The sequence below is a fragment of the Dipodomys merriami genome, unplaced genomic scaffold, assembly GCF_024711535.1.
Source record: "Dipodomys merriami isolate MVZ:Mamm:240054 unplaced genomic scaffold, mDipMer1.0.p SCAF_14, whole genome shotgun sequence".
In the NCBI taxonomy this organism is placed as follows: Eukaryota; Metazoa; Chordata; class Mammalia; order Rodentia; family Heteromyidae; genus Dipodomys; species Dipodomys merriami.
In genome coordinates this window covers 32,212,258-32,236,312 of record NW_027202715.1, presented here as the reverse complement: position 1 = coordinate 32,236,312, position 24,055 = coordinate 32,212,258, and the positions used below count along the sequence as shown (strand labels likewise).

General features: G+C 41.2%; 1 long non-coding RNA gene across 1 annotated transcript in view; it reads left to right on the top strand.

Annotated features, from left to right (window-relative positions):
• The first annotated feature begins 15,406 nt into the window (after window positions 1–15,406).
• The window catches only part of LOC138826093 (uncharacterized), a 33,233-nt gene continuing 24,584 nt past the window's right edge, over window positions 15,407–24,055 (top strand). The window contains exon 1 of the long non-coding RNA XR_011371561.1: window positions 15,407–15,528. This is a non-coding gene — a long non-coding RNA (uncharacterized lncRNA). The remainder of the gene's footprint in view (window positions 15,529–24,055) is intronic.

The window sequence follows — 24,055 nt, the reverse complement described above, 5'->3', positions numbered from 1 at the left end:
AATCGGTGAATTAAAGAATTAAAGAACTGTGGCTTTAGAGAGTAACTTTTTGTGGACATAGTAGCAATAGCAGAGTCCAGGTAATCAGCCAGATCTAAGGGGACCAATGTAAACTATCCAATGTAAATATTCCAATGGAAGTCTATGAGAGTCTGGTTACCAGAGACTCTTTTTTTTTTTTTTTGCCAGTCCTGGGGCCTGAACTCTGGGCCTGGGCGCTGTCCCTCAGCTCTTCAGCTCAAGGCTAGCGCTCTACCACTTGAGCCACAGCACCACTTCTGGCTTTTTCTGATTATGTGCTGCTGAAGAATTGAACTCAGGGCCTCACACATGCAAGGCAAGCACTCTACCACTGAGCCACCTTCCCAGCCCTACCAGAGACTATTAACAACCAAAACCCTGCAAGCCTTCAGAGAGCAGCTCAAACTGAAATCGTTTGCAGGTGATAAATAAACACTTATGCTGGATAACAACATACATCCATTTTTGGAACTTTTCTATTTTTGTGTTAAAAATAACCTTGGACAACAATGAAACTTAAGTACTGTATGCTTAAAGAAAAGGGAAAGACTGCTCCATATATATGCAACATTATCTCTGCTAGTCATACGTGAACAGTACAGAAGGAGCTGCAGTTCTTTAACTGGAGACTGACTCATATCTTCCGAACCACACTTTAGTCACAGGGAATTGTCCCCTGGCACTGCAAGAGGGGTAACTCCTTCTGTCTAATCTCTCAATACCACCAACTTCCCCCCTACCCTCCTCACAGCCCCTAGGTTCCTTCACCCAGGGATTCATCATCTACACCGTTAGAATTTCCTATGGTGCCAAGGAAGCAGACAAGCCTTAAAGGAGAGGTACAAGAAGAAAGCGGTTTAAAAGGATGTGTGTTAGAGTCTTCAGTCAAACTTATTCCCACCTGTGAAAGATAACAACTTAGCCATTAGGACCCTGAGAAAAAAGAACAGTGATAAGAAAGTCCCTCAGAGTGGGCAATGGATGCTAGGCCGTCCTAGCAATGGATGCTGTGCTGTTTTCACAGACAGCAGAGAGGAGGTACAGAGCAGCAATTGTGAATAAAAATGAAAAGCATTTGATCACTCCCATAGCTCATGTGTCACTCACAGACACGGTCCTTCTCCAGCTGAGTGCCAACAACTTGGAATTACATATGTTTCAGGGCTCACACACTTAAATATTTCTGTATCCAGTCTACACACCAACATAAAATGAATCATGAGCACAAGTAATTCTGGGGTGAGAAAAAACTGATGACTTTGTGCCACCACTCAAAAAAAAAGTCTATCCAAGGAACATCTTCCTATAAAAATTTCCAACTGCTTCTTGGCACCCATTCACTTGGACACCAAATGCCTTGTGTGTCTCAATTTCCAACATTCGAGATTTAAAAAAAAATTCATTGTATGATGAAAGGGGTGACATTAATTATAATGTACTAAATTCATAAATACCTTGTTGAGAGGCAACACCTTTTTACACTTACTTAAAGAGCATAAAATATACTTAAAATTTTCATTCAAATTACTTTCTGGCTCATGTTTTATTGCTAAGATTATGTTATATTTGTCATTTTTAAAAAAATAGTAACTTCATGTTCAGTATCCTGATAGATTAGTTTTTGTTTGTCAATTCAGAAAGCTAAGTAACTATGAAGAAGAGGAAAAGGCAAACCAGAATGATCAAATAACAACTAATAATAGATTCTGATTACTAGCTTTATTTATAAACTTTCTAGAAATATTTAATTCTTTAAATTCTCCATATGTGTAACTAATCCCAATTAGGACTCAAAGAAAAAGGTAAGTGTGACTTGCTTGGTGGGAGAGTACCAGCAGTGTTTTCAAAATAATCCAAAATGAGTTTACATTACTCTTGTATTACCAATAAGGTTTGGTTATGTCTTTGTGTTGGTTTTAAAACGAGACCAATATGATTTTTATACTGCATGATTTTGCTTCTATAAACATATCCCAACAAACAAAACCTCAGGCAAAACTAAACTATAGTGTCAAAAGACTGCATAGTATTGTTTCTGGCATAAGGGGATTGGGATCAGCAGAAGTAAGGGTAGGGAGGAAGGTGTTAAGTGAGGTTGATATGTTCCACACATTTATCTAGGTGGTGATCACACAAGTAAAACTAGTGTGTTTTTAGGATTGGGCAAGCATTGTGAGAAAGAAAAAAAAAATTAAAGACCAATTGTCAAGTAATGCCCTTGTGTCTTCATTATGTGCTTTTACTAGGAAGTTCTTGGTACCCATAAGGGTGCTTACTTTTGAAAGAATAGAAGAACTATAACGCAAAAGAGAGTTCTGTTATCCTAACTTGGGTGATGAGAAGTGACAAAAGAAGTATCATATTTGGCATAGAGGATTTCCTAGAGGAATTCAGAGATGTCAGGAATGAAGATTACATGCTGCATGGGACAACTGGAAACAAGAGTCCAACAATATAATGTAATACAATTTTTTAATGCCATGACTTAAAAACATGGGAAGCATGTTGAATAGAAAAGAAGGATAGACGCCAGGCGCTGGTGACTCACGCCTGTAATCCTAGCTACTCAGGAGGCTGAGATCTGAAGATCGCGGTTCAAAGCTAGCCCGGGCAGGAAAGACCGCGAGACTCCTATCTCCAATAAACCACCAGAAAACCGGAAGTGGCGCTGTAGCTCAAGTGGTAGAGCGCTTGCCTTGAGCTGAAGAGCTGAGGGACAGCGCCCAGGCCCAGAGTTCAAGCCCCACGACCGACCAAAAAAAAAAAAAAAAAAAAAAAGAAAAGAAGGATAGACATAATGAAGTACATGGCTTTCACTATGACAAATGTCTAAGACAAAATGTCTTCCTCAAACTGGAATGAGGAAGCTAGCAGTGGAGAGAATCACTTCATCAGGAAATGGAGTAGAAGACATGGAAACTAATATCTTTTATTCCACAGAAGCTGGGAGAGAAAATGACTCTAAATTTAACAACAGAAGTAAGGATGGACCAGACAGACTGACAAACATCTGTTACACCTGTAAAATGACAACTGAGTATCCTTTATCCGAAATGCTTGGATCTAGAAGTGTTTGACATTTGGAATTCTCTTCCAATTTTGGAACATTTGCATAAACATAATGAAATAACTTGGGAATTGAGCCCATACAAACATAAAATTTATTTACATTTCATGTATCTTGCACACATAGCCTGAACATAATCTTATGTAGTGTTTTTAGTGCATGCACTGTTTTGACTGCAGCCCACAAATTAAGTCAGGTTAGAATTTTCCACTTGTGGCAACCATCTTAATGCTCAAAAATTTTGTGTTCTGAAGAATTTCACATTTTGAATTATCAAATCAATCTGTATTTGAATACATGCTAATTCTCACCCCCCCCAAAATGAAATAATGTTTTAATAATAATAATTGAGATTTTGAATGATCAAATCAACCTGTTGAACATATGCTAATTTTCATTCCCCCCCACAAATGAAATCATGTTGGTTATTATCTGTGCCTTATTTGTGGCATGGATTATGTGTGCATGTGGAGCTCTTAAAGCTATGAGACTAATAGCACTGAGAAAAAAAGATTTGGGGAAAGGGAATATGGGAAGTCTTAGACTTTGGAGCCTTCAGGACTCTTCCAGGATTTTCAGGCAAAAAGATTTCCTAGTCAGAAAATAAAGAGCATTGGTGTTAGGGTAACAACACTTTAGGGAGTTATGTATTAGCAATAGAGCTCACTGACAATTTTCATCCTAGAATAACTTCAGGTCAATAATTTTCACAGTCAGAATAGCACTTACAAGAAATATTGACCAAAGCAGATTCTAAAGGAGCATCTGAAAAAGAAAAGACATTATTTGAGGGTTAGAAAAACTCTTATATCGGAGTCTTTTCCTGACGTTGTAGTATCCTAATACCATCACCTTGTCTAGTGGGAAGAATTATTTAAGGAGTCAGAGCAGCATGAGCAACCACAGTTAGGGGTTGCATGACCTCATTTGGGAAAAATTCATAAAAGGAAAATTCCAGAAGAAACCAAGCTATATATAATAGCAAGCAAATCCATGGTTGCCTGAGACTAGCAAGACACTGGGAAAATAACTGTGGCGGGATAGGGGTTTAGAGTGTGACATAAATATTATATAGCATGATGATGATAATGGCAATTTATATTTGTTGTGAAAATTCAAAACATACTGAATTTATCTTTTAAATGGATGAAGTTTATTATACACAAATGGTTTCTAGAAATCTAAAAATAGTATTTTTCCCTTTAGTAAATTTCCTCCAAAAGTTGCCATTTTTATATGTAAGTGACTTGTTTTGTCTGTTTGAATAAATAGACAAAGCCTTATGTTCATGTAGAAAGTATTTGGAAAACAATGGAATTCTGGAGGCAATTTAGGGTAGTGATCAAGTGAATGCAAGAGCTTGTAAGTGTAGCTGTGTACTGCTCCCTAGTGGACGCAATGCAAAATGTCAGTTCCTTCATTCATTCCCAGCTGTTCCTAATCATAGGACCACAGGGAATTGTTTGGGGAAGTTGAACAAGGTCAATAGATTGGCAATTCCAAACAGTTCAATTTAAATGAAGACCTTGGGTGAAGAATGTTGCATTTGATGAAGCAAGTCCCTGCCTCATCTTACGTGCATTCCTCTGGCCTAAGACGCAAGCAAACAACCAAATTAACAAAACCATTCCAATTATGACAAGAAACAAGCAAGATGAATAGTTGATAGCTTACTTGTTGAGGTAAGGCAGAAACTGCTTTGATTCAGGAGGTCAGATAGGGTGATAGGTGGGAGATTCAAGGGACACTTATTCCAGAAAAGTTCAACATCCATGAAGTAGATTAAAAAAATCAGACAGGAGACTTGTGAAGTGTGAAGATGTGTGATTAATGAGTAAGGGAGCTTAAAGAGGTAAATGAAAATGAGTTTTGTGGAGACTCAAGGACTAGAAAAGGAGTTTAGCTTATCCGATTCAGAAGAAAGTCCCTGAAGCCTCAAAGAACTGACCTGACAGTCCACATTTTAAACTTTATGGGCCAAGGAAGCATTCTGTATTGTGTCTATGGCGGTTTACAGTCATTTGTCAAAAGTCGCTGAACAGAACTTAGTATGTTAAGGTGACACCCAGTTTTAATCCAAGAATTTACCAGACTAAGACAGGAGGATCATGAGTACAAAGCCAGCCTAAACCACATAGTGAAACCCCAAAATAACAATAGCAAACCATCACTAAACAGTGTGCCTTTAAAAAATGAACTGGTAAATTTTACTCTATATAAATTACATTTATCTTGGGGGCTGGGAAGGTGGCTCAGTGGTAGAGCGCTTGCCTTGCATGCTCAAGGCCCTGGGTTCGATTCCTCAGCACCACATAAGAAAAAAGCCGGAAGTGGAGCTGTGGCTCAAGTGGTAGAGTGCTAGCCTTAAGCTGAAGAGCTGAGGGACAGCGCCCAGGCCCAGAGTTCAGGCTCCACGACCAGACCCCCCCCCCCCAAAAAAATTACATTTAACTTGATGAAAATAACTAAAAACAAAAACAATATGCTCAGGTATTAAGAATAGTTTCTCTGGAAGATTCTTTTGTTTCCTCCTGATGAAATCATTTGCATGTCTTTACCTACTTAAACTCTGTGCATGTAGGGTTTTCAATGGGGAGAAATGGTTTTTTTTCTAGTGTTTTTTTGTTTGTTTGTTTTAAATTTTTTATTGTGAAAATACCGTACAGAGGGGTTACAATTATATGAGCAAGGTAATGAATGCATTTCTTATCAAGCATTGTTGCCTCCTCCTTTGTTTCCCCTTCCCATCCCTTCTCATCCCCCCCCCCAAGTTGTAAAGTTCGTTTTTCAACATAACAACTTGTACATCTCATTGTTGCAATGGGTCCACCTGTATCCCTATTTAAAGTTTGTTTTTACCCTTACCCTCCACAAATTATAGCAACATCAAATACAATGAAAGCAGGGGTTATACCATGGGGGCGGGACATACAAAGCAACAAAGAAATCATCTTATAAATATTTTTTTTAAGTCAGCAAGACTAGAGACAAGGACATCATTTCAGTGACTAACAAGTAATGACAGGAAAGGGCTTAGAGGCTGAGCTGTGCCAGAAGAAATGGGAGAGGGCGCCGTAAACATTGAGTTTGGAAGTCAAATTGCCAGTTCTTGCAAGTGGATTAGTTGTGGGCAAAAGAAGCAAGGAGAAAGAAGACAAGGGTGATTTTTGGAGTATGGCGTCAGCATCATGAAGCAGATATGGGTGCAAAGAACATTGGCTCCACTTTGGAGCTTTTTAAAATATTTGAGGTCATTCTTGTTTACCCAATCAAAGGTGAAAAGTCTGTTAAAAATGTAAAGCCTGGCTGGGAATGTGACTTAGTGGTAGAGTGCTTGCCTAGTATGCATGAAGCTCTGGGTTCAGTTCTTCAGTACCACATAAACAGAAAAAGCCCGAAGTGATGCTATGGCTCAAAAGGTAGAGTGCTAGTGTTGAGCAAAAGGAGCTCAGCAACAGTGCCCAGGCCCTGAGTGCAAGCCCCAGGACTGGCCAAAAAAAAAAAGCAAGCAAGCAAGAAAGAAAGAAAGTAAACCCCAAGTAAACCCCACCGATTGGTGTCAGTCAGTTCATGCTGGCCTATAAAATATTACACACTGGTATATAAAATATTATACACAATAGATTTCTCACAGTTCTTGGGGCAGGGTTCAAGACACCAGCTGGTTTGATGTCTGGTGAGGACCTTTGCCTACCATGGCATTTTCTCACTGTGACAGGAGAGAGGAGAGCAGAAAGGGTCTATTTGGTTTCTTCAGCCATTTTATAAAACACTAATCCCACCTTGAAAGATATGTAATGTTCACACTGAGTAATCACCTACCAAATGCCTAGCTCATAATACTGCTGCACGGAGGATGGTTTCAACATAAATATTTGGAAGGAGATACATTCGAATGATCATACATGATATTTAAAACCTTGAGCCTGATTGAGAGTGATAAACGATCCGGGGCATGGGTGTAGATGAAACAGAGGTCTGGAGACAGCCAACAAGGGAGACCTGATCATATACATAAACACACACACACATACACACATAAACACACACACACATTCACACACACACATTCACACACACACACACACACACACATACACACACACACACAATTAAGCCTTTGAAAGTTGAACCTGTAGCTTGGAATACCATAACAAAATATATAGACTGAGTGGCTTAAACAACACAAATTTATTTTCTCTATGACTGAAAAGAAGTTCACTATCAGGGCATCCATTTGTTTGCTACCATGTAACTCCAATCTCTTCCTTTAGCACTTGCCTCTATGGCCATCTCTGATAAGGAAGTCAGTTATATTGTGTCCTGGGCCTCCCTCCTCCAGCATGATCTCATTGTAACTTAACTAATTTATATCTGTAACAACTCAATTTCCAAATGAGGCTACATTCTGAGATCCTGAGGGCTAGAACTAAGATAGTCTTTTGGGGAGAGGTTCAGGGGAGACAGGAAAGCATACAATGCAGCCCAGTATTCTTGCTGGGGCTTTGTGGATTAAGTCTTCCCTCTTAAGCATAAGCATCCCTCTTCAAATCTTTAATACGCATTTAATCCCCCTGTCTCAGATCTAATACCCACAAAACCTTCCTGTCGTCAGTTCCTTCCTAAGGTTTAAGGTTCTGCAATACCAGATGTTAAGTGTGGTAGAATCTGAAGATGTTAGAGGAGAAAATGTGCAGGAAATGAAGTGCTCCAGGTAGGCTTTTAAAAAAATGCTAATTTTGAGTTTAAAATAAAGCAACATGGTATTTATTTTTTTATACCTGGATTTAAAGTTCTAACACACATCAGTCACATAGTGTTAGAATCTATCCTACCACTTCATATTTTCCATTCTTCAACTTGAGCCCTAAAGTCAAGTACTAATTGCATAAAACTCTCTGTTAATAAATGTTTTGAGCAGTTCTATCACCTTGGATAAACTCAGAAGAAAATATTAACTCAAGGTGTCATTTCAAATAAGCAGGAAAAAGAGGGGTTCATTAATAAAATGTACAGAGAAATTGGCTAACTACTGAGGTGGAATATAGTTGGATACTTGTTTCACAATTAAAATCCAGATTTGTTAAAGAGCGAGAGATACATCTTTTAAATTAGATAAAATAAACAAAAATATATAATTATGTGAGAAACCAAGAATATACTTGGGATATTTATTCTATTCTGTATTGGAAGTCTTCCCTGCCAATTATAAATAGAAAGATTTAATCTATAAAAAATAGGAATTAATCTGGGTGCCAGGGGCACATGCCTATAATCCTAATGACTGGGGAGGCAGAGACCAAGAGGATTGCAGTTCGATGCTCATCCAGGGAAAAAATGTTCTCACTAAGTTTAACTCCCAGCACCAAAGAATAAAAAAGCAAAATGCAGAATTCTAGGCTCTACCTCTAGATCAAAATGTACATTTCAACAAGATTTTCCAGGCGATCATTACTCCTCTTTTCATAGCTTTGCAATATTCTTGAGCTTCCCATTCAAGGGCAAAGATGGTACTGGCAGATTACAGCTTTTCAGCACCACCAGCATGAATGGAGTATGTTTCATTCATTCCAGAGGTATTTCCTGGGATGTGAAACCAGTGCCTACAGTGGTGCAGACTGATGTGCACTGCAAAGGCTGACATCTGAGGTATCTGATATACATTATAGACTTTTTAGTGTGTGTGTGTGTGTGTGTGTGTGTGTGTGTGTGTGTGTGTGTGTGTGTGTGTGTGTGTGTGTGTGTGTGTGTGTGTGTGTGTTTGTCAGTTGTGGGGCTGGAACTCAGGGCCTAGGTGCTGTCCCTGAGCTCTTCTGCTCAGGCTAGCACTCTACACTTTAAGCAGTAGTGCCATTTCTGGTTTTCTGGTGGTAAATTGGAGATAAGAGTCTCAAGGAGGAAAGTTCTTGACTTAGTTGCCTTTGAACCTTGATCCTCAAATCTCAGCCTCCTGAGTAGCTAGGGTTATAGGTATGAGCCACTCACACCTGTTTTTACTACTATATTTTTCTTGCTACAAATTTCTAGTAGATGGGATGGCAGTGTCTTATAATAAAATATTATACATATGTTTCAGTTACATTAAAAGTTAAGGATAGGGGCTGGGAAGGTGGCTCAGTGGTAGAGCTTGCATTGCATGCCTGAGGCCCTGGGTTCAATTCCTCAGCACCACATAAGCTGGAAGTGGCACTGTGGCTCAAGTGGTAGAGCACTAGCCTTGAGCCTTGAGCTGAGGGACAGCGCCCAGGCCCAGAGTTCAGGCCCCACGACCGGACCCCCCCCCCAAAAAAAAAATAGTCAAGGATAGAGGAAGCAGTACCTTTTTCTATTCAAAGGTGCCCTTTGGGTTAGATTTCACCTTAGTTAAATTCAGGGACTAGAGACACAACATTGGACCAGAAAGGATGAATTATATTTCCTGTTTGATAGCATTCATCAGTTTCTTCAGACTTGTATGAGCAGTTACAGTGTGGTAGTTGTGAAACAAATGGTATGGATCCACTTCTCTCTGGGACAGTGGAGAGAAGACAAGCATTGTCAGAGCAGTGTTAACTTCTCTTAAACCAATTCCTGATAAGCCTTTGTTTTAAGATCCTTTTGAAAGATTCTATTTTTCCTTTAAATGTGCTGAGATGTTGGAGGCTAAGTAGACTGAACTCCCAGATCCCTCTGCCTTGTACAAAGGACTGCCAATCCAGGTGTTTACTGTACATATGAGTAGATTGCTGTGATTGGCACAGACACACTGTCCCTCCCTTTTCGTGGCTATATAAGCAAGTTATTCAACTTACTTTGTGAAGCATCCTCCTTGCTGCTTCTTCCTGATGCTATATTAGGTCCTAATAAAGACTTTTCTCTCCAGTGGTTTTGCCCACATTGGCTGAGTTGGTAATGTAAAGTAAGGGTGGCAAACCATGGGGACAATCACCGGTTGACAGAGAGACCCTCTTATCCTAGGAGCTGTAACACTTATGGCCGGAACCTCACCACTACCTACTGGTCAGAAGCCTGAGGCTGGAACTCTATACTGAGGCCCTGTCAAGGGCCTAGGCCTTACTGCCATTGCTCACTTCATCACCTGCAAATACCTACCAAGGCCTAGAACAACTTTGGTAGCTCCCCTTCATTGCCCATGATTTCCATTTGAAAAATTTCTATTTGGGAAAGAATCCTACCAGCTACCTACCCTACCCTTACCTGCCTCTTCTTGCTCTGATTAAAAAAAAAATCAATGAATATGGCTTATATTATTACTATCTCATAGGATGAAGTCTCTAATTTTAATGTTCAACATCACTATACAGGTTGTGTTTTTTTCCCTTCATAAAGTCCTTTATGAATCATGGAACACAATTCCAAATACAGTGTTTTTGTTTGAATGAAGAATGCCCAGTCACAGTTTAGCTTTAGACTTTATCATACAATTAATTACACATTGTAATAAACTGAAAGGAAAACTTTTCTCTGCATAGGCTATAATTTTTATTACCCAGTTCCTGCAGAATGTGCATTATAGTTTATTCAGTATTTGTTTTTACATTTTCAGTTTCTTCTTTCTTTCTTTCTTTCTTTCTTTCTTTCTTTCTTTCTTTCTTTCTTTCTTTCTTTCTTTCTTTTTTTCTTGTTTTTCTTTCTTCCTTTCTTGCTTGTCCTGGGGCTTGAACTCAGGGCCTGAGCACTCTCCCTGAGCTTTTGTTTCTCAAGGCTAGAGCTCTACCACTTGAGCCACAGCACGACTTCCAGCTTTTTCTGTTTATGAGGTACTGAGGAATTGAACCCAGGGCTTCATGCATGCTAGGCAAGCACTCTACCACTAAGCCACATTCCCAGCCCCTCATTTTCAATTTTTTTTGTACATCTTCCTCTTCTGAAGTTTTCCATTCTTAATAAAACTACACAGACACAGTTGAGAATTTTGGTTCAGAGAGCAAAGATTTATGAACAAGGATGCTCATGGCAACATAATTTATGATAGTTCTTAAAACAGGAAGCATTTTCAAACTTCGAACAAAATGTGTTTCTGTACACATTGAGCCAGCCAAGAATTATAAAGTTATTAAAACTATGAGTTTAAGGAATAATTAACATGTTAAATGGTAAGTAGAAAAGTTGTAGGGGGAAATATCAGAGTGCAAAACCACACGTAGGGTGTAATCTGAATATCCTCAAGCTCCTTGGTAGTCTTCAAAGTAGCATTGAACATATCACCAGAAGCTTGTTGGAAATGCAGACTCTTAGGCCTCATGCCAAACACACTGAATCAGAGTCCTCAGAAGTATCTTAGGCACATTAAAGTCTGAGAAGCATTATCCAACTCTTATCCACTTTGGGAAATAGCATCAGTCCACCTTAACAACTTGAATTGAAGATGAGTAGCTCACTACTCTCAACCTATCCATGCAGAGTTGCAGCCCTCTCCAAACACACAATGGGGCATCCAGTTAGCCATAGTGTAGAACCAGCCACTGGCTGATGCCTGTATTTCCCTACTCAGCATCCCCATGGGGAAAATGATCTTTTTTGGGGGGGGGGTCTGGTCGTGGGGCCTGAACTCTGGGCCTGGACGCTGTCCCTCAGCTCTTCAGCTCAAGGCTAGCACTCTACCACTTGAGCCACAGTGCCACTTCTGGCTTTTTTCTTTTTGCTTATGTAGTGCTGAGGAATAGAACCCAGGGCCTCAGGCATGCAATGCAAGCGCTCTACCACTGAGCCAACTTCCCAGCCAGGGAAAATGATCTTTAATCATGGTGATTATCTGAAAATTAGGTTAAGGAAGCCAGAAATTTATTTATTTATTTTAATTCTCTGGTAACTTCTCTTTGAATCTACCTTCCATAGAAGCCTTGAACATTCTTTCCTTTCTTCTTCTACCCCACATGCCTATCTTCTCTCTTACCCTTGGGTAAGTGACTCTTCTCAAGAGTCAAAGAAGGGACCTCATGTCCCAGAATTAGGAGAAACAATTGAGCTCTCGTGTGCTGTGATGGAAAGCATACAGTGTGCAACGTGGGTGCCCGCCCACCCGTGAGCCTTGGGAAGTGGCAGCACTGCCTCTCTGGCACTGGCCTGCCTGATGTGGCCCACCTTGACTCCCTGCAGGTTAAAAACTCCCCTCTGATCACTGTCCACATGATCATACCAGTCCACCCTAGACCTGGACTCTGATTCTCACTGTAGTGGCTCCGGGCATACTTGGATATGCCAGGACAATGCTCTGGAGCACTTCAAGAAGTGTCTTCCATCTCCTCCTGGCTGGCATCACAAACCTTTTCCATGCTGCAAACCTCAAATGCCTACCAAAAAGAACACATTGGAAAGGATATGGATTTAGATTGAAATTAGACAAGTGTCGCTACCGCCTCGACCAGCAAGGAGACGCGACACCGGACTCTTCTCTCTGCCGTTTATTCAGGACCTTTTTTTAATCTTGTGACCCCAACCCCGGGGAGAATTCCCCACAGCCTTAAGTACCCGCTGGGTAGCCAACCCTGATACGCCACGTGGGAACCACCAATAGGTTCAGGTGCGCGGAAGCAAGCCAGATTCTTTGCCTTAGCCATATCAGGAGTTGTTTACCACAGAGAGCACTCGCCATCGGGAAGGCGGAGGGCGGAAGCCGGCACCATCTTCCAGGTGCGGCCTCTCGCAGCTCTCTACAGTTCCCCCTTTTTTGTTTAAAGAACACAGATGAGAACAGAGGTCTGATCCCTGTTGTGCAATTGCAAGGACTGCATACAAGCCTTCTCCCAGAGGGCGCCTTTTCTAGGGATGACTCAGCCTGTCCATTGATTCGTTTTTCACAAGGACGGGAAAAGGCGAATCGAACCCGTGTGCAATCAAACATGCTCTCCTCGAGGGCAAAACTCATGCCTCTCGACTGCAGTACTTTGGCTTTGCAATCTGTGTTCATTGTTTTAGGGTGGCAAGCCACGCTTAGGGGGACTGACCTGCTCCAATGACTGTAAAGGCTTGGATAATCATGGCTGCACTGCGACGCTGAGAACCTCTAATTTGGCAAATGCACCACAGACATACCAAGGAGGCTAACACCAGGAGGCCTGTCAGGGCTCCCAAACCCGCCCCCTCCTTGAGATGAATCATAGCAGCGGAGATCCATGAAGATAACCCCTCCGCCAATCCGGCATCCACTCGGGTCGAGTTCACCATGATGATGGCAACCCTGAGCTGTTCCATCAGGCTGTCGAACTCCCCAGTTCAATTACCTAAAAGATAACTAAACAACTGTTTAGACAAATTTGCAGCGTTTTTTGAATAGGTTTTTTCCTGGGCCTGAACTCTGGGCCTGGGCGCTGTCCCTCAGCTCTTCAGCTCAAGGCGAGCGCTCTACCACTTGAGCTACAGCGCCACTTCCGGCTTTTTTCTCTTCTTTTTGCTTATATGGTACTGGGGAATTGAACCCAGGGCCTCAGGCATGCAAAGCAAGCACTCTACCACTGAGCCACTTTCCCAGCCCCCATTCTTCTGGGTTAATTGCACCACAGCAGCAGCTAATCCAGCATTAGTTAGTGGTCCGCCCAGCTCTCTGCAAACTTTCATCCATGCTTCTAGTCCCCTATTCTTATATGGGGTTATGGCGGCTCTGCATTCCTTAGTACACTGCTCGTAAACAAGCTGTTTAATTAATGGCATGGCTGCATCTGGGTCACCAAAAATTCTGCTAGCGGCCTCGACCATACGGGCAACAAAGTCCGAAAACGGCTCCATAGAGCCCTGCAGGATTTTGGTGAGATTGCCACTCACCTCGCCTTTATTTGGTAAGGCCTTCCATGCCTTTATGCCAATTTTATTGATTTGTTCATAAACTTGAACCGGGTAGCCTATCTGCTGATTGGCGAATCTCCCCTGTCCAAGCAGCATATCTCTGTCCCAAGCTGGGTTTCCCCCAGCCTGATTGGCCGCAGCCTCTTCACTAGCAAATTCAATCAAAAAGGCCTTCCAATCTAAATACTGACCTGGGCTCAAACAAGCTCGTGCGAGCCCACTCCAATCACCGGGTGTCATGCAATGTCTGTTTAGGGCCTCCACCTGGGCTACAGTAAAGGAGGCTGTGATTCCATATGTCCGCACAGACTCAGCTAAAGATTTTATAACCTTAAAATCTAAGGGTTCATGATACCGCTGTCCCTGTGGATCCTGAAATATTGGACAGGCTAGATGTAACTCGGTTCTGACCGCTTTCCACACGCCTGGGCTGAAAGAACAGCCGGGGCTGCCACTTCCAGGGTCCTCCGCATAGAGCGGAGGGGCCGAAGGTGTGGGGCGGTGCACAGAGGGCGTGCACTCGTCTTTATCTGGGTCCTCTCTCTCCTTCCCTTTCCTCCTCTTTCTTATCTTTGTTTTTTCTATTTGTTCTATGAGTGATTGTAGTTCCTCTGAATCTGTAGACTCAGAGGTCTCTAGTTCGGCAAAATCAGGGCATGACCCCCCCCTGCTCTCCTCCTTTTCACTGTCTGCCCTTTCTGATCTTTCTTCCTGCAGCATTTCTAAGGCGGCCTGACCATTCTCTACCGCCTCACTGCAACACTGGTCCTCGAGACAGCCTCTTATCAGTTTCCATATTGGTCTCACTCCGCTCTTAAGCGTTCCTTGTTCAGAGGCAAAATCTAGGTCCCTCCCTAGTTTCTCCCAAGAGGCCACCGTGAGGCTTCCAGAGACAGCGAACCATGGGGCAACGGTGTCACATTCATTCAAAAATCTCTCTAAAGTACTCTTTTTTATTTTTAACTTTTTTGAGTGCAGTAGCTCATTGAGAGCCAAAAAAATTGGGTGCGAAAAAGAAGCGCCCATGTTTTAAACATTTAAAGCTGGTAAACAAACTTTTACTTTCACTTTTGGCTACTCTTTTGACTAGCCCCGGGTTCTCACTCTCTCTTTATCTACCGAGAAGAGCAAAAATCCCCCCGCTCTTGTGGCGGATTCCCCTTTTACCTGGGAACTTACTCCCCGCTCTTGTGGCGGATTCCCCTTTTACCTGGGGACTTACCCCCGCTTTTGTCGCGGATTCCCCTTTTACCTGGGGACTTACCGGTGCACCACCCTGACCGCAGAGAGTTCTGAGTCCTCGTTGGGGTTATGGCTGAGTCCCCGTACGGGCCGCCACGTGTCGCTACCGCCTCGACCAGCAAGGAGACGCGACACCGGACTCTTCTCTCTGCCGTTTATTCAGGACCTTTTTTTAATCTTGTGACCCCAACCCCGGGGAGAATTCCCCACAGCCTTAAGTACCCGCTGGGTAGCCAACCCTGATACGCTACGTGGGAACCACCAATAGGTTCAGGTGTGCGGAAGCAAGCCAGATTCTTTGCCTTAGCCATATCAGGAGTTGTTTACCACAGAGAGCACTCGCCATCGGGAAGGCGGAGGGCGGAAGCCGGCACCATCTTCCAGGTGCGGCCTCTCGCAGCTCTCTACAGACAAGGGTGAGTGAGTTTGGGTCTAGAGGATATTTCTCCTGAGAGTTTCCAAGGGGGGGGGGAAATTTTCTGGTTATACTCAAGCATGGAATATGTGATAGAATATAATAGAAGAACAGATGACAGCAGGAGAAAAGGCATAGTCTTAGTTCTTGGAACAACTTTGGCAAAATCATTCCCAGACCTTGTAATTTCCCCTTTTCTGAATGATGGGTACAAATATTTACATAGCCTGTCTAGGCATGCAAGTTCAAGTAAGATCATTCTTGGAAAGGAGGGTTGAAAACTCGAAGACATAGCATATGCACCAATATTATACAGCATTATGGTAAGGAAAAAAAATTTGTTCCTTAAATTGACCTGAAAATATTCATCCCTGGCCACATGGGGGAACCCATGAGTTGATATTGTGTATTATCAAGTGAAGGGTAAGCTTGCAGAAGTCTAGCTTGGAAATTAACAGTGCATTAGAAAGTGATTTACACCTGCTACACAGTAGGTTAAATGGAAGACAGTCAGGGAAAAAACGTTTATTGTAGTTGTGGGAAGGTATTCTGTTCTATGAGCTTTGAATAAGAGAATATTCACAGTTTCTCAAATATCTGTGCAATTGCTCAGATCCTATCTATAGGAGGTTTGTTTTTTATAATGTACTTTGTGTTCTACATAGATTCATGGCAAAATAAATGACATATGTACAGTACAACAGCTTTGTTTGTTGGGTTAAATTATCTGAAGGTGTTTGACCTCACATTAGAATCCATTTTTTAGTGACTCTCGGCTTTATTGACTCTTTCTTCAATTCTTCAGTTCTGTCATCATTCCTGGCCTCCTCCGCCTTTCAGTTGCCTATCTAAAATATCCCAAAATAATTACTGTGAACATTGGAGAGACATGATGAGTTTTTTCTTATTGGAGAGAGGTGAACTTCAAAACTCATTTTCGGCTCAGTAGCATAGCACCTCCAATGTGTAGTGGGAATTCATTGCTTCAGGGTGCCTCTGTGCTTCAGCATGCAGAACAGATGTTTCATTTCACAAGTTTTTCCCATTTATTATACATGATATCTCTATCTCTGTGAGAGGAACACTCCTTTGGGGAATACGCTGTTCCATTTCCCCAGCAAGCTGACTGCACGGAAATGAGTTGTTGAGTCAGCTTCAATTCACCTCAGAAGAGGAGTTTTCTTTTCTTTTCTTTTTAAATTTTATTTTGCCAGTCCTGGGGCTTGACCTCAAGGTCTGGGCACTGTCCGTGAGCTTCTTTTGCTCAAGAGTAGCCCTCTACCACAGTGCCACTTCCAGCCTTTTCTGTTTATATAGGACTGAGGAATCAAACCCAAGACTTCATACATGCTAGGTAAGCACTCTACCACTAAGTCACATTCTCAGCCCAGAAGAGGAGTTTTCTTTTTTTTAATTATATTTTTAATTGTAAAAATAGTGTACAGAGAGGTTACAGTTACATGAGTGAGGTAGTAAGTACATTTCCTATTGGGCATTGTTACCTCCTCCTTTGTTTTTCCCCTACCATCCCTTCCCTCCCCACCTCCCCAACTCCTCCTTCCTTCCCCCACAAGTTGTAAAGTTCATTTTCACCATAGTGTCTTGAACATCTCATTGTTACAATGGGTCAACCTGTATCCCTATTTAAGCATTTAGTTTTTTCCCTTCCCCTCCCCAAATTAGAAAAGTGTATATACAAGATGCAAGGCACCAGAATCAAATAAAGTGAAAACAGGTTATAGCATGGGGGGAGAACATACAAAAGAAACAAAAAAAATCACATAGTACATTATAAGTACATTAAAAATAATAGCAAGCAAGAAAAAAAAACCACTTGTGTCCCTGACTTAGGGTTCATTTCACTTAACATCATCTTATATGGTCATGTGTACATAGCTTTTGACCTTTTCTGCTTGTCCTAGACATATATTAGTTATTACAAATAAGGGAAACCATGAGACCTATGTTTAGAAGAGTTTTCGAATGCCCTTTGTTTATATTCCTACAAGGTCATCAAAGTGTTTGAATACCCTTTGTTTATATTCCTACAACCACCAAGGGAAAGTGGTCACAGTTCCACATTCCTTCACAAAAGCTCTCCTCTGCACATGCCATTTCCCTACCTGAATTGCATTTAATTGAATACACACATCTGCAATTGAGTTTCATATCTTCTGTGAATGGTTGCTTGATTAATCCCACCTGAAGCAGTAGCTCTTTCTGCAAGCAACTAGGCAGCACCTGTTGGGGCTCTCATTTGTACTTTTATCAGCAGCAACTTAGGGGAGAAAAGCTGTTAAGCAGAGAAGAATATTGACTTTACCTCTCTCTGTGTAATGTCGTGATTTCTCTGAGGCAGAGATGGTGCTTATCAGTCTTTACCAACCCTTCTCAGGCTGGGGACATGCCCTTCACACAGTATTTTAAAATGATAACCTGGTTGATTTGATAGAACTGCCTTACAGCTTTGTAGCCTGGCTTGTATTAGGGCTAAAGAAAGGAGGACAGGGAGAAAGAGCACCCTAACACTCCAACATCAGGAGGAATACAGAGTAAGTTATGAGAGTCCTTTGCAGGAAGTTACTATTGTTATTACTATTATTTGCAAGGCTGGAAATCAAAACAAAGGCTGCATGTGCCACCACTAAGTTAGATTCCTAGGTCTAAACAGGTCAGATTATGGTTTAAAGGCATTCCAAGCCTATTTTTATAATTTTTTTATTTTAAAATCAATAAAATTGATTACTTTCTGCATATCATTCTATGAACATTAGCATTTGTGTCGATTTTGAATATCCATTCAGAATATTTTTCAAAAGCTCCATTGCTCCAATCACTTCCTCATTCTATTTGTAGTTATACTCTCCACCAATCCCAAAGACCCAACAACCTTTGCTTTATTTTTTTTCATATCTACATATTTGCCTTTACATGTCATGTATGACACAAAACATACATATAATGAAGTTTACAAGGACATATGTCAAAATGGCATTCTATGTAAAAAGTGGTTCACTGTGGCTGAGTTATAGGTAGGCTCTTCCGTGTAAGCTGCTCTGCCATCAACCAAGCCATAAGACCAAACCCTATCGATCTTACAGTTTAAATCCTAGTGTTCTGGTCATGGCAGTGCAGTCTTGTACAGAGAGTCCTTCCCTCGTAGCCTCTTCACTGAAGCCTCCTTGTGAAAGATCTGAAGGTTCTGTTTCTGCCCTCCCCCCCCCCCCCCTTTGACTATTGTGCTGCCTTGCTCCCTGCTCTCAGTTCGTCTCTTCTTCCTTGGTCACAAGAGAGCTCCCCTGCTGCTTCACTAGTGGTCTGTCCTGGGGGGGGGGTGGGGTTCTGAGGGAACCCATCCTGCAACCATTCACAGGCACCATGAGAATTAGGGCTGGCTAGGAACCACCTGAGACTACAGCTTCTGACTGCTGTTTTACTGACTGCAGCCTAGAACCTCCTTCGTTGTGTCTCCTCTCTCCCCCTGGAGTAAGCTCAAAGCCATCAGGAAGCTCTGTTCATGAGTGAAGACTACTGTGGACCAGGACCAAGGTCCCTCACACAGGGCTCCCACCCCACCCCCTTCCCACTTAAAATCACAGGCAGGCCTAGGTGTCTATCACCCTATCAGAAGCTGCAGAATTTTCTCTGACAGTTGAGTAGCTTGGCTGCCTGCAGCAAACAAATGACCTGCAGGGGGCAATATTGTCTTTTTTTTGGTCAGTCATGGGGCTTGAACTCTGTGCCTGGGAACTGCCCCTGAGCTCTTCGGCTCAAGGCTAGCGCTCTACCACTTGAGCCTCAGCCCCACTTCCGGCTTTTTCTGCTTATGTGGTGCTGAGGAATCAAACCCAGGGCCTCATGCATGCAAGGCAAGCACTCTACCACTGAGCCACCTTCCCAGCCCCAGCAATATTGTCTTATACCACTTGTTTGTCTACTGAAACCCTCAGCTCTAACCTAACCAACCAGGATGCATTTGTAGTTTACCTTACTAATAAGCTAAACAAAGTAGAAATAGACATTAAGATACCCACAAGAAATATTGGCTGAAACATAAAACAGAATCTATTTATAAGTCTGTTTTTTCCCACTTTCACTTCCTCTATTAACTTTTCTCATGCCTTACAGCCCAAAGTTAAGTGTCCTTTGGTTAGGCTGTGATAGTATACTCGTCTGGATTTTAGTTTTCCATGCTTAAAATAGCATGGAAAATAGCTCTACCTAATTGTTTTAAGGCTGTAAGAGCATTTCGATGTGTCTTCTGCTTCTTAGTAAAAGACTGAAAGAAATTCTTTACTTTCTATTGTACAGAAAGGGCAAATCACTAAAGAGATGGACATTCCCCTTAGAACATATAAATGCAAAGTATTTTAATAAGTGAAAAGGCAGGGCCACTGGTCAAGAGCCAGAATTTTTGTTGTCTCTGCAGCTGTATTGATGCATACATACTAATTCACTCATTCCCTTCCTGTGTCCAGCTCCCTAGTAATGAAATGTGTACAGGTTCACCACATGAGAGGCCTGGGGAAGACAGACTACACCGATTACCAATTCCTTCAACCTCAGAGTGAAAGCATCTTCATCAGGACAAAACTTTATTCATTCATCAAATATTTATGAGCACCCTTTACTTACCGAGTATAGAACTGGAAACTGCATGGTCAGAATTCCCACTCCCCTAGAGTTTAAATGGCTATGCAGCCTTATAAAATGAATTTATTTATCCTTGATTAGTTGTACCATAGGGTTCCAATTGAACATGTCCAATTTTATGTTTAATACATCCTATCAATATCACCCCTTTCATCATTCTCCCCCATCTTTCCCAACCCCACAGATCCCTTCAGTTTTCCTAGTAGAATAGAGTTTTGGCATTTGTACACCTTGATTCACCCTTTTCCTTTTTAAATATGTTTACCTAGAATTATCATCTTTCCTTACCTCCTCTTGAAAAAAAAACATTTCAGCATTTCTTTTTTTTTTTTTTTTTTTTTGGCGGTTGTGGGGCTTGAACTCTGGGCCTAGGTGCTGTCCCTCAGCTCTTCAGCTCAAGGCGAGCGCTCTACCACTTGAGCTACAGCGCCACTTCCGGTTTTCTGGTGGTTTATTGGAGATAGGAGTCTCATGGTCTCTCCTGCCCGGGCTGGCTTTGAACCGCGATCCTCAGATCTCAGCCTCCTGAGTAGCTAGGATTACAGGCGTGAGCCACCGGCGCCTGGCTAGCATTTCTTAATTATGTAAAGTAATTGTGCTCAGCACATCAAGGCAGCCCCATACAGATAATTACAGTGAAGTTGCTGTTGCCAAGCTTCTTATCTTATAAAGGGGAAAATGAAGATTCAGAGAAGTTATATGACACTTACGTTGGAACTAGAGTCAGTGGAGGACTCTAAGCTTTGAGAGTTCAAATTCTCTATTGCTGTCAAATAACTCTATTACATAAGACAACCAAAAAGAGCGATAAAAACTACCAGGAAAAATACTACTTGTTAGTGTCTCAAAATAACTAATATAACATGTGAGTAGAATTGTTGCTGGGACTCCAGGAGAGATATGCATCTTATGCTAGTTATTTTTAGAAACTTCATTTTTTTTTTTTGGCTGGAGCAACCCACTATTGCATTGAAATTTTTTATTGTGAAAATACTGTACAGAGGGGTTACAACTACATGGGCAATGTAATGATATCTTTCTTATCAAGCATTGTAGCCTCCTCCTTTGTTCCCCCTTCCCATACCTTCCCATTCTCCCCTCTCCCCCCCCCCCCCCCGCATTGAATTTTTTTTAATTATGTGACTTTAATGTGACAGAAAACAGTCTAGCCTCTGTGGTGAGGTGAGCAAAAATAAACACAGCTCTCACATTCAGACAGCCCATATTTCCTCTTGAAATCACACATCTGGTAATATACAATACATAGAATTTAAAAGACGATATCTTGTGACCAAGATTCTCATTCCTGGAAATGAAAAGAATCTGTACTATACACAAGCAATCATGTTGAATGATATTTACTAGCAAAATATTCTTTTCTTTTAAGTAAGTTTTTATTGTGAAAATACTGTACAGAGGGGTTTTACGGTTATATGAGCAAGGCAATGAGTACATTTCTTATCCAGCATTGTTGCCTCCTCCTTTGTTTTCCCCCCTACCATCCTGTCTCTTCCACCTCCTCAACTACACCCCTTTCCCCCCACAACCCCCACCTAAATTGTAAAGTTTGTTTTTCAACATAGCGTCTTGTACATATCATTGTTGCAATGGGTCAGCCTGTATCCCTACTTAACCATTTAGTTTTTTCCCTTCCCCTCCCCAAATTATACCAACATCAAATATGGTGAGAACGGGTTATACTGTGGGGGAGGAACATCCAAAGCAACAAAAAAATTCACATGGTGCCTTATAAATATGTTAGAAACAATAGCAAGCAAGAAAAAAACCACTTGTGTCCTTATCTTGGAGTTCATTTTGCTTAACATCATCTTTTCCGCTTGTCCCTGCCATGTACTAGTTATTGCAAATAAGGGAAACCATGAGACCTATGGTTCTTTGAGCCTGGCTTACTTCAGTTAATTTAATTTTCTCCAAGTCTTTCCATTTCCTAACAAATGGAGCGATGTCATTTTTTCTGATGGAGGCATAGAATTCCATTGTGTATACCACATTTTCTTAATCCATTCATCTATTGCGGAGCATCTGGCTTGGTTCCATATCTTAGCTATGGTAAATAATGCTATAATAAACATAGTTGTGCTGGTAGCTTTAGTGTGGTCTTGTTTGTGAACATTTGGGTAAATGCCCAAAAGTGGGATTGCTGGTCACAGGGGAGCTCTATGTGGAGTTTTTTGAGGAACTTCCATACTACTTTCCAAAGTGGTTGAACAAGTTTACACTCCCACCAATAATGCAGTAGGGTTCCTTTTTGGCCACTTCCTCTCCAGCATCTGTTGTTATTAGAGTTCTTGATTTTAACCATTCTAACTGGGGTGAGGTGGAATCTCAATGTTGTTTTGATTTGCATTTCTTTTATGGCTAGAGAGATTGAGCATTTCTTCATGTGTCTATTGGCCATTCTTATGTCCTCTTCAGAGAAGTTTCTCTTTAAATATTTAGCCCACTTATTTTTTTCCCCAGAGACAAATATAGTTTATTATTCACAGTAGTAACAGGGAATAGTTTTGTAGGTCTCTGAGCCTATATTCACACAGTTGATGTAAAGAAGCTTAGCCCACTTATTTATCAGGCAGTTGTTTTTTGAGGATTTGTTAGCAAAATATTCTTTGTAATGCTGCTAAATTGGAAACAACTAACACATCCAACTATGGAGAAATCATTAGGTAAATTGTGGCACATTATTACATTGGGATATAATAGTTACTGCTAATGTTTTCAAAAACATGTTTATTATGAGAAAAATGTGTACATTTTAATGTTAAATGTGAAAAGCAAATGTGGTATGCTCTTCAGCACATAAAATAATATAAACATGGTATGTTTATATCCATTGAAGCATATGTAATTAATATAGGTAAAAATTAAACATCAACAGTTTCATAATGAAAAAAATCTGAAAGCAAGTGAATCAAAGTACTATTTACATAGCATTTACATTGTATCAGGTATTGTAGGTAATCTAGGGTGCTTTAAAGTATGGAAGACAAGACTGAAGAGATGTGGTTCAAGTAGTAGAACACTTGTCTAGCAAGCACAAGGCCTTGAGTTCAAACCTCAGTACCACAACAAGCACACAGGGGTATGAACAAGCTATATGCAAATACTATACCACTTTATATAAAAAACTAAAATATCATCAGATTTTGATTTGCTAGGGCATCCTAGACCCAGTCTTAAGGATGTAGAGATATGTGTGTGTTTATATACACATAGGTTACATTTCAGATGAGTGTTTACCACGTGCCAAGAATGCTGTTGAGAGCAAATATTGATTAGTGAGTTAACATGACACCTTTATTATAGTCCAGAAACAGAGGCAGATTTCTCTTTTTTATTGTTATTGTAGAGTTGATATACAGAGGGGTTACAGTTACATGAATCAGGTAATGAGTAACGAGTGCAGTCTTTCTGAACCATGTCTCCCCTCCCATTGGTCTCTCCTGGTTTTCCCTCCCATCCCACCCACAAGAGAAAAAAAAATCAGTGAAGTAAGCCAGAGCCAAAGAAACATAGGCTACATTTGTGGTAGCTAGAATGTGCCTATAAATCTACAAATAAACACACTGAATTATATATATATATATATATATATATATATATGTATATACATATAAAATTACATATATGTATAGGCACACACACTGGGACATGATCAATTAATCAATTATATAGGACTCTAGCCATTCACACACTGAGGCCAAAGGAGGATATGCATAGGAGTGGTTGACAGAGGTACAGTAGCTATGTGCATATGATTGTGTAAAATAATATTTTATTTTTGGGTCCGGTCGTGGTGCCTGAACTCTGGGCCTGGGCGCTGTTCCTCAGCTCTTCAGCTCAAGGCTAACGCTCTA